At 36.7% G+C, this 8,419-nt stretch overlaps 1 protein-coding gene across 1 annotated transcript in view; it reads left to right on the forward strand.

The window, feature by feature from the left end:
* The window catches only part of tnpo1 (transportin 1), a 120,872-nt gene extending 118,186 nt beyond the window's left edge, over nucleotides 1–2,686 (forward strand). The window contains exon 25 of the mRNA XM_078214894.1: nucleotides 998–2,686. The gene's annotated coding sequence lies outside the window, so the exon portion shown is untranslated. The remainder of the gene's footprint in view (nucleotides 1–997) is intronic.
* The last annotated feature ends 5,733 nt before the right edge of the window (nucleotides 2,687–8,419 follow it).

Consider the following 8,419-nt stretch of genomic DNA (forward strand, 5'->3'; position numbering starts at 1 on the left):
CCTCATTACAGGAAGGATGTGGAAATGATTGAAAGGGTGCAGAGAAGATTTACAAGGATGTTGCCTGGATTGGTTGGCATGCCTTATGAGGATAGGTTGAGGGAGCTCGGTCTTTTCTCCTTGGAGGGACGAAGGATGAGAGGTGACTTGATAGAGGTGTACAAGATGTTGAGAGGTATAGATCGAGTGGATTCTTGGAGGCTTTTTCCCAGGGCTGAAATGGGCTGCTACGAGAGGACACAGGTTTAAGGTGCTGGGGAGTAGGTACAGAGGAGATGTCAGGGGTAAGTTTTTCACTCAGAGGGTGGAGGGTGAATGGAATCGACTGCCGTCAGTGGTGGTGGAGGCAAACTTGATAGGGTCTTTTAAGTGACTTCTGGATGAGTACATGGAACTTAATAGGATTGAGGGTTATAGGTAAGCCTATATATAAGCCTAGGTAGGTAGGGACATGACCGGCGCAACTTGTGGGCCGAAGGGCCTGTTTGTGCTGTATTGTTTCTATGTTCTATGCATTTGAACCATCTCCTCTCTGAAGACAGCCCATTTTTTTGATAGTCTGCCTGCAAATCTTTGATTCCAATTTGCTTAGGACAAAGCTGTTCTCAACCCACTGAAATTGGTCTTGCTTCATTTACATATATTGCCTCTAGGTTGCTCTTTGTCCTTTTTCTATAGCTAATCTAATTCTTATAATAATTTCATTGCCCCTAAGTGTTCCCCCACTTACACTTGATCCAGTTGATTCACCTCATGCCCCAGACCCAAATCCAGCGATACTTCCTTCCTCATTGGGCTAGAAGCTACTGATCAAAAGAAATTCTCTGCAGACCAGTTCAAAAACCCTTCCTCCTCTCAGCCCTATATTAGAATTAAAACCAACTTTTGGACTAATATTGCATTATGTGGTTCTCTGTCAGAATTGTTTGGTAATGAAGTGCCTTGAGATATACTATTTTGGGTCAAACGTGTAAAACGTATTTCTTTGTCTCTACAGGTCTTTCAAGCTGGGAAGTCCATAGGGAGACTCTGCACCCAGGGAAAAAGTTACCCTTTACGGGGGGGGAAGGGTAAACCAGTGGGACATATAGTACAATCCCAACCCTACTGGGACGGGTGGGAGGGAGGTGTTTAGCCGTCGCACTGTTCAGTCGACATTGGGGAAAGTTGAACCCTGAAGTCTTTTTCGATGGACATTTGTCTCTTCTTTTTAGAGCTTTACACCAGAAGAGAAGAAACAAAGGAAGACATCTGACCCAAAAACATCATGTTTCTGACTAAGGGAAAAATGCAACAAATGCAGGAATATAGGCTTCTAAAGTGGGTTTAAGTGCAGAGAGAAAATCATAATCATTAGGTTAAAAGTTGGCAGCCAGAGACATGGGGGTTTTACATACAGACTAAGGCTGAAGGTAAGAATTAAGAAAACACTCGGGGATTAATAGGCATTTGCATGAATTTAGGAGAGCTACAAAAATGACGATGTTAGCGCAATTCAAAAGTGCAGCTTGTTTCCAAGATTAATAGCAAACACCTAAATAAAATCATAGACATTAAAATGTAAGTTTCTAATGAATAACAATATTGGTCATAATGAGTGACTAATGATTGGTAACAAGGCTAAATGGCTCAAAACCCTAAATAGCTTATTTTTTTTCACTGAGTGGTACGTGCATATCAGTTAATGTTTGACATATCTTTAGTTTTGCATTTAAAAACACACCAGATAGTATAAGTAATTGGGTTGTAATGCCAGTGTTCAGATTTTTTTTCTAAACGAAGAACTACAGTAAATCTTTGTAGCATACATGTTCGATTTAAGGTACAGGCATGTATTTGGTTCACTGTGGTTAACAGTAAGGTTGCTTTGTTTAGTGGGGCATTGGTCTAGCATGCGTGCATCATAGAGAGTGGAAATGGTAAGGTTTCTTTCCCACTAGATTTTTTTTTAGTGTTGCAGCTCAACAATATTACTAAATAGACTTTGTGTAAAATACCCCGAGGTTTTTCATATAGGATTTTAATTTCTGTTAAGGTTATTCATAGGTATAACAGTTTGTAAGGATTTGAAATATCTTTAGGATCCAATAGGGTTAAGATTGTTATTGTATTGTGTGTAACCTGCACAATGTGGAAAGCTGAAATCTCCATGCAAATCTGTTGCCTCTGTGCTGTCAATGTGATGTGCTTTCTGCATGGTTATATACTATTGAAATTAATAGAACCTCCAGAGATAAAAGAATTATGTAGTAGGACAATTGAGGGCTGCATAATTAGATGGCATGTAAGGACAATTGTACAAGTGTGAGACAGGTTTGCTTTATTTAGTGTTTTTAATCTGACTTGATTGGTAATATTTTTGTTCAAAGCATGATCTCGTGAGATGCTTATTGTCCTGTACTGAGTCTTAAGCAGGATAGATCAAAATTTCAATCTGGAATATATGAAACAAAAATTGGCACATTGGTGGCCCTTTGTGCCATAAAAGCTGCAGGAGTACAAAATGAAATGGATCCGTTTTCTTTAATTTGTTCCACTTTATGTTGCTTTCTATACTCCTTTGTGTAAATAAATCCTTTTACATTAAATTCTGCCCCTTCCCCCTAACGTGTATTTTGTTGTAAATCTTTTTTTTATTTTTATTAGTATGTACTGTGAATGTGGAAAACAAAAGCTGGTACACTTGACCTTTGTTATGCGTGAGTCTTTTATAATACATTGACTGCCTGATTATTATCCCATGATGGTTAGATTTCTTTTCAGATGGGACAACCCCCCCCAATCCCCCAGGGAAAATAGCAGCTCTGCTGGTCAGAGTGTGGAGCGCAGCACAACTTTGGAGGCTGCAAGGCTAGATTAGAATATACAGCAAATAATTTTAAGTACTTTAAAAGCCATGAACGCTTTTTGTATTTCTAGGTTTCCCTCTGTTACATATTTTGCTACACAAAAAAGGGAGAAAAAACAGTGTGTTTGGCTGATTTTTTTTTTTTTGCTGCTTGCTTTTTAAGTTGTGTGGAATGAATGAGGTAACTAATGCACTGAAAATGACAGGCTTTGTGTGTGTGTGTGCATGAGTGAGATTGCAGCATGGAATTCAGTAGCTACAATTTGCTTTGCAATGCATTTGTGAATTTTTTTTAAATTTTGCATGACGATGCAGTTTATACATTCCTTTTGCACAGCTTTGACAGTATGATCGGACAGAACTGCTTGTTTTTTCACAGCTACATATTATCTACAAACCATGTAATATGCTAGTTAACAAAGCTCTTCACTAAATAAAGGTCCCATCAACTTGCATGGCCCTTTTCTACATGTGCAACATTCATAAATGTGCATGCTATGAACTTTCTTTAATCGCTAATGCATAAATGATTAGAAAAACATTTTGCTCAGGTTTTTAGAAAACAACCCCATGGCTGCTGCTAGAAGCTACCGGTATTTGTATTGTGAAGAGAAATGTATTTGCATGTTCTCCATAGGCTTAAACCAAAAGAAATTTCTATGCTCAGTACCTGCAGTTGATTCCAAAATGTGCTTAACTTGCTTCTGATCTAAAATGACATTTTCTTCAGGTCAGATACTGCCTAACCAGGAATACAATATTTCAGACCAGGTTTTTTCTCACTTTGAAAATGACTAACAAAACTCTGTTGTTATCTGGATTTAAATCGCCACAGTGTTCAGGTATAAGGAATAAAAATTACAGTATTACAACGGATTGGACAGAATTTATAAATGTACTTAATTCCCTGGGGGTGGAGGGTTTATTAGGGAGCAGAGCAGAATGGGCAAAGATTAGATTCCTCTAAAGAATTAAAGTTTTTGAATGAGTTTCTTAACTTTAATTCCAGGCTTTCTGGTCAGTCAATTTGCCGAAGAAAACACACACATATTGCAGTAATTCAGCTGTTGGAATGTCAAGTGGCTTATTTACTGTAATATTAAAATAAAGTGTTAAATACTTTGCTTACTGTCCTCCCTTTAACCATATCATCATTTTTATTTTATCCATTTCTATCCCCATATTCTTTGTTTTAGTATAAACATTGCTAATACTTTTATTTCTCAATCTCCTGATCCCACCATCTATTTTAGAAATTGGAAAAATATTTAGAAGTTAATTCCAAAGACCTAAAAGTATAGGGATGTGAAATTACCAGGTCAATCTTCAATGTTACTTTGTTACATCAGCAACCCGCCAGCAGCAGGATGAATTCTCATCCAGGAATGTGCTTCGATGAGATAAACCGTCCTTGTATTCTTGGGTTAAGATCATGTTGATAGAAATTTTTCTTGGGCAGCGATGTGAAATGCATAGTGGTCATCCTTTTACATCTATTCTTCTACCAGTGTTCAGGTTCGAATTGCTATAACTTTATCAAATCTATATGCAGTATTTTAAAGACTGACTAGTCGCACTTGATTTGATAGGTCAGGTTTGAGCTAATGTATTTAATGTGGGAGTATAATTCCAGTAACTAGGTTTAATCCCAAAAAATAATAACCATAAATCATTTTCTTTACTAAAGGTATCTATTTCCCCATCAAATAATTTTGTATGAGCAGACTCAACAGTCTGAAGTTGATCATTATTTGCATTTGCCCAAATTGACCTTGATCTGCACATATAATATATACTGCAATTGCATTTCCAGAAACTTCTACATAATTGGTTTTAAACTAAGTTATAATTGTTTCCAACACACACATTAAAAAAAACATTGTTGAATGTGGAATAATCAAGGTTCAGTGCTCCAAAGAACAGCAGCAGTAGCTCCTTATGTCCAGGCTTCTTTATTTTCAGTTTTTGGTGACTTAAACACTCAGCCTGGCCAGGGTATGCAATTTTCAAATGGAGATTTACAGGAGTTGGTACTTTGCCTCGTTCTGGTGGGCATAGCAAATGCTGCGATAATTTTCCTTTAGTCTCCTGTCTCATGTAAAAAACATTTTAAAAGCCATGGGGCCCACTTAAGTGAATTGGCATTTGCCAGCAAAATCCCTTGGATTGGCTGGGTTACCCTAAATGATTTTAAGTGTTGCTGTGGTATTTGTTTCAATAATGAGATTGTTCTAACCCCGCATGACATATTTCAATATTGCACTTGACTGAGCAGCTGATTAATAATTGGTTACATTCTACCAACGCCTCCTGAAACAAAGGTGATGTAGTATTAACCTAGCTGCCTGAAATGAGAACATTACAATTGACAGTCAGCTGTGATATTGCAGTGTTTAAAAATTGTACCTGTGGCTTAAAGCTATTTCAAATTAACACTAGATATATTTTAATTCATCTTTGAGTAGCATGGATGTGAAATGTTGAAAAGTACTTTTAAGGAAAATATTGTAGCTACAAATGGCAGCTTAATTTACTTATCCAATCAGATAAAATTGAGTTTTTTTGGTGAAATTTAATTAACTGAAATATGCTATTCATTTAAATGGATTTTACTGAGTTCATAAAGCCGAATGTTAAAAATTTGAATATTTTTGAAGAAATGCAGGTAACTAGTAATGGAGACTGCCAATGAATAAGCATACAAACATTTTTTAAATCAACCCCTTCCTACTTTTAATTTATGATGTGTAGCATTCATTAATTACCCTTTCTCAGATCTTGCCTTCCCAATTTTCAACCAATTCATGAAATTCCTGGGGAAACTAAAAACTGAAAATAAAGAACTTATCTGTAACTTTACATGCTCACTGCGTTGCAGGTGCATGAGTTTGATCAACCCCCCCCCCCCCCCCCCCCGCCCCCCACCACTATTTTAACATAAAGGTTAAATTAACATTCAGATTGCTGAGGGTGTAGGAAGGAACAAGTGTGCATTGTAAAATGTTTCCCCCTCCCCCTCAAAGTTATGAACCTGAATATAAACACTAAATATTTTGCACAAACTAAATGCATCATGGGATATACAGAGCATTTTAGTCGCTCGTCGTGTAAATGTACCATATGGTTCTTGAATGTTGGGAGAATGTTGATGGAGTCATGAGAATTAGTCTCATCACATTCCAGTGTTTCTGCCTTTTTGGCATGCTATAGCACGGCTTGATTTGTCTGCTCCTCACACTGAATGGAGTGCTGTTAGTGTGCTGTCCTTGCAGAAACGGCCGCTGCTACTGATGTAGTTTTTCTACTTGAATATTTTTATGTTGTAGAGATCTCAGGTCAGCATTTACTGTTTTTATATATGCCTTTTATCTTCCCTTCCTGTTTGAGCGTCCCTCTTTTGAAGGGTTCTAACAGTGCATTATTTAGCAATTATAGATGCTTCAGGTCATTCTCCATTAACACCATTGAAACTATTCACATTTTTTGTCTTGTCCAAAATTGGTCATAGCCTGAAATGAAATTTCATGTGAATGTTCTTAACATTTTTCAAGTGATCCATTCTGCTCAGTAAGAGCAGAAAAGTGCAGAAGCTTCCATCTTGATTATCTACTAAGTAGAAATCCACAGCCATAGATCATTATAAAATTTATTTAAAAACTGCATACAGGTTCAGTTTTGACTTGCGGTTTCAACATTGAACTTTTATCTGTCAATATCTCAAAATCAACAGTGTATATTATCTCATTGTAATCGGGACCTATGCAGAATGATACTGGTCTACTCTCTGGACAATCTGTCACTTAAAGTGGAATATTACAATTGTCAAGAATGATAGAATTGCAATTGTCCATGATATCTTAAAGATTTATTAAAGTGACTTCTCCAATTGTTGAAAACAAGTGCAGTGTTAGCTCAATGGCATTTCTTGTCTCCACTCTTGCAAAAAAACAACTAACAGCGGCTTGCTTGAGCTTCAGTGACCACATTCTGTGTTCTGAGTTAGTTTAGGCATTGACAGGCTTGTAGTTTGATTAGTTATAAAATTGTGGAAGATATCTGCATTCATACATGGGTTTTTTTCTCCCGATTTAATGACCAAAGGATACTTTAAAAGGAGCTTCACATGAGTAATGTGGTGTTAGAATTTGCCCTTCAAAACCTCTCCTGCAACCTCTCAAGCTGTATGAACAAGCTGTAAGCACCATTTCTTGGAAGTCTGCTTCTGTGTAAACTTGACAAAACTTCATTTTAAATAGAAACATGATTTTAATTTTTGATAAGCTGCTGAATTTTGAAGAAAGTTTTTGGGGCCACCAAATATTTTGGATCATGCAGAGAATATATATTGTATTGATCTTATATGTAGTAATTTTTGTATTGATAAATGTTAGTTTGTATCTTGTAGTGAACTAGTAGATGTTAATGTTAACCACTGCTAGGAAATGTATGTTCAAAATAAACCATTTAAAGATAACAATTGAATTCTGATTTTTATCTGGGATACTCTAGAAATGCAAAATCTGATTTTTAGAAAAATGGAAAATCCAACTGCAGGCACTTCTCTCTCTTTCTCCCCATGCTAAACACATAGTATCTTGGAATGCTCCGTGAATAGATGACGTTGTTTTGCACTGGAAATTTAGTTCCTGACTACTTTGCAAGTTAACTTTGAGCATTGAAATCAATAACAATGAACAATTCAGCTCAGCTTGAAAGAAATGCAGATTTTCAGCAGGCAGCCTGACCACCACATACATGTTCAATGAGCTGTGGTTTTTTTTTTTAACCAAGAATGTTTCACGGAGGTTGGGGGGGTGGAGATGCAGGCCAGGTTGCAAGAAGGTTTTCCCCATACCATTCCATACAGTTGCTAAATTGCAATCAATCCAATTGCTTATAACAGCTCTGGTACAGAAATTATAAAATGTTAAGATGGGCATCAGAAATACTATGTTTCAGAATAAATGTGATTTTGAAGTCATAGTTTGCGCAATAGAAGGTGCTGTGGATTTATGATGCCATCTTTTAATCATGCCACAATTTATAAAGCAATATCTTCCTATTTCATTTATGCATTCCAGCAACCCAAAGTGAAATCAGGAAACATCTTGCTCACAATGTCTCATTCGTCTATTATGGACTTACCTCGTATGTAATATATGCTTTGCCTCAAGAATATCTCATGGCTTCTTGTAATAGCAAGTATTCTGGCTCCTTCTCAGTTTGTAGTCGTATTTTGAGACCAGAGTTATATTGAATGTTGAGTGCTTGAGAAATGTTGCTTTGATGTTGCAGACAGATTATATTTTGCTGGTTAGGGAAGATCTCAAGTCATCGGAGCAGTTTTTCTGAGACAACTTGTCAGTGACCAAAAATTGGCATTCGTGGAAAGTATTTAAATTCCACCAAAGCCTAATCTTGAAGCCGCCTATGTTTAGAGCTATGTTCAAACATAGGAATAAAGTCAGACACTAAACTTTAGACTCTGATCTAATACTTTTGTTAGTCATGAAAACTGCCCCTTTAAACATCATTCTCCCTGCCTTCTCTCCATATCTTTAATATCTCTAC

The sequence above is a fragment of the Mustelus asterias genome, chromosome 6 (genome assembly GCF_964213995.1).
Source record: "Mustelus asterias chromosome 6, sMusAst1.hap1.1, whole genome shotgun sequence".
NCBI lineage: Eukaryota > Metazoa > Chordata > Chondrichthyes > Carcharhiniformes > Triakidae > Mustelus > Mustelus asterias.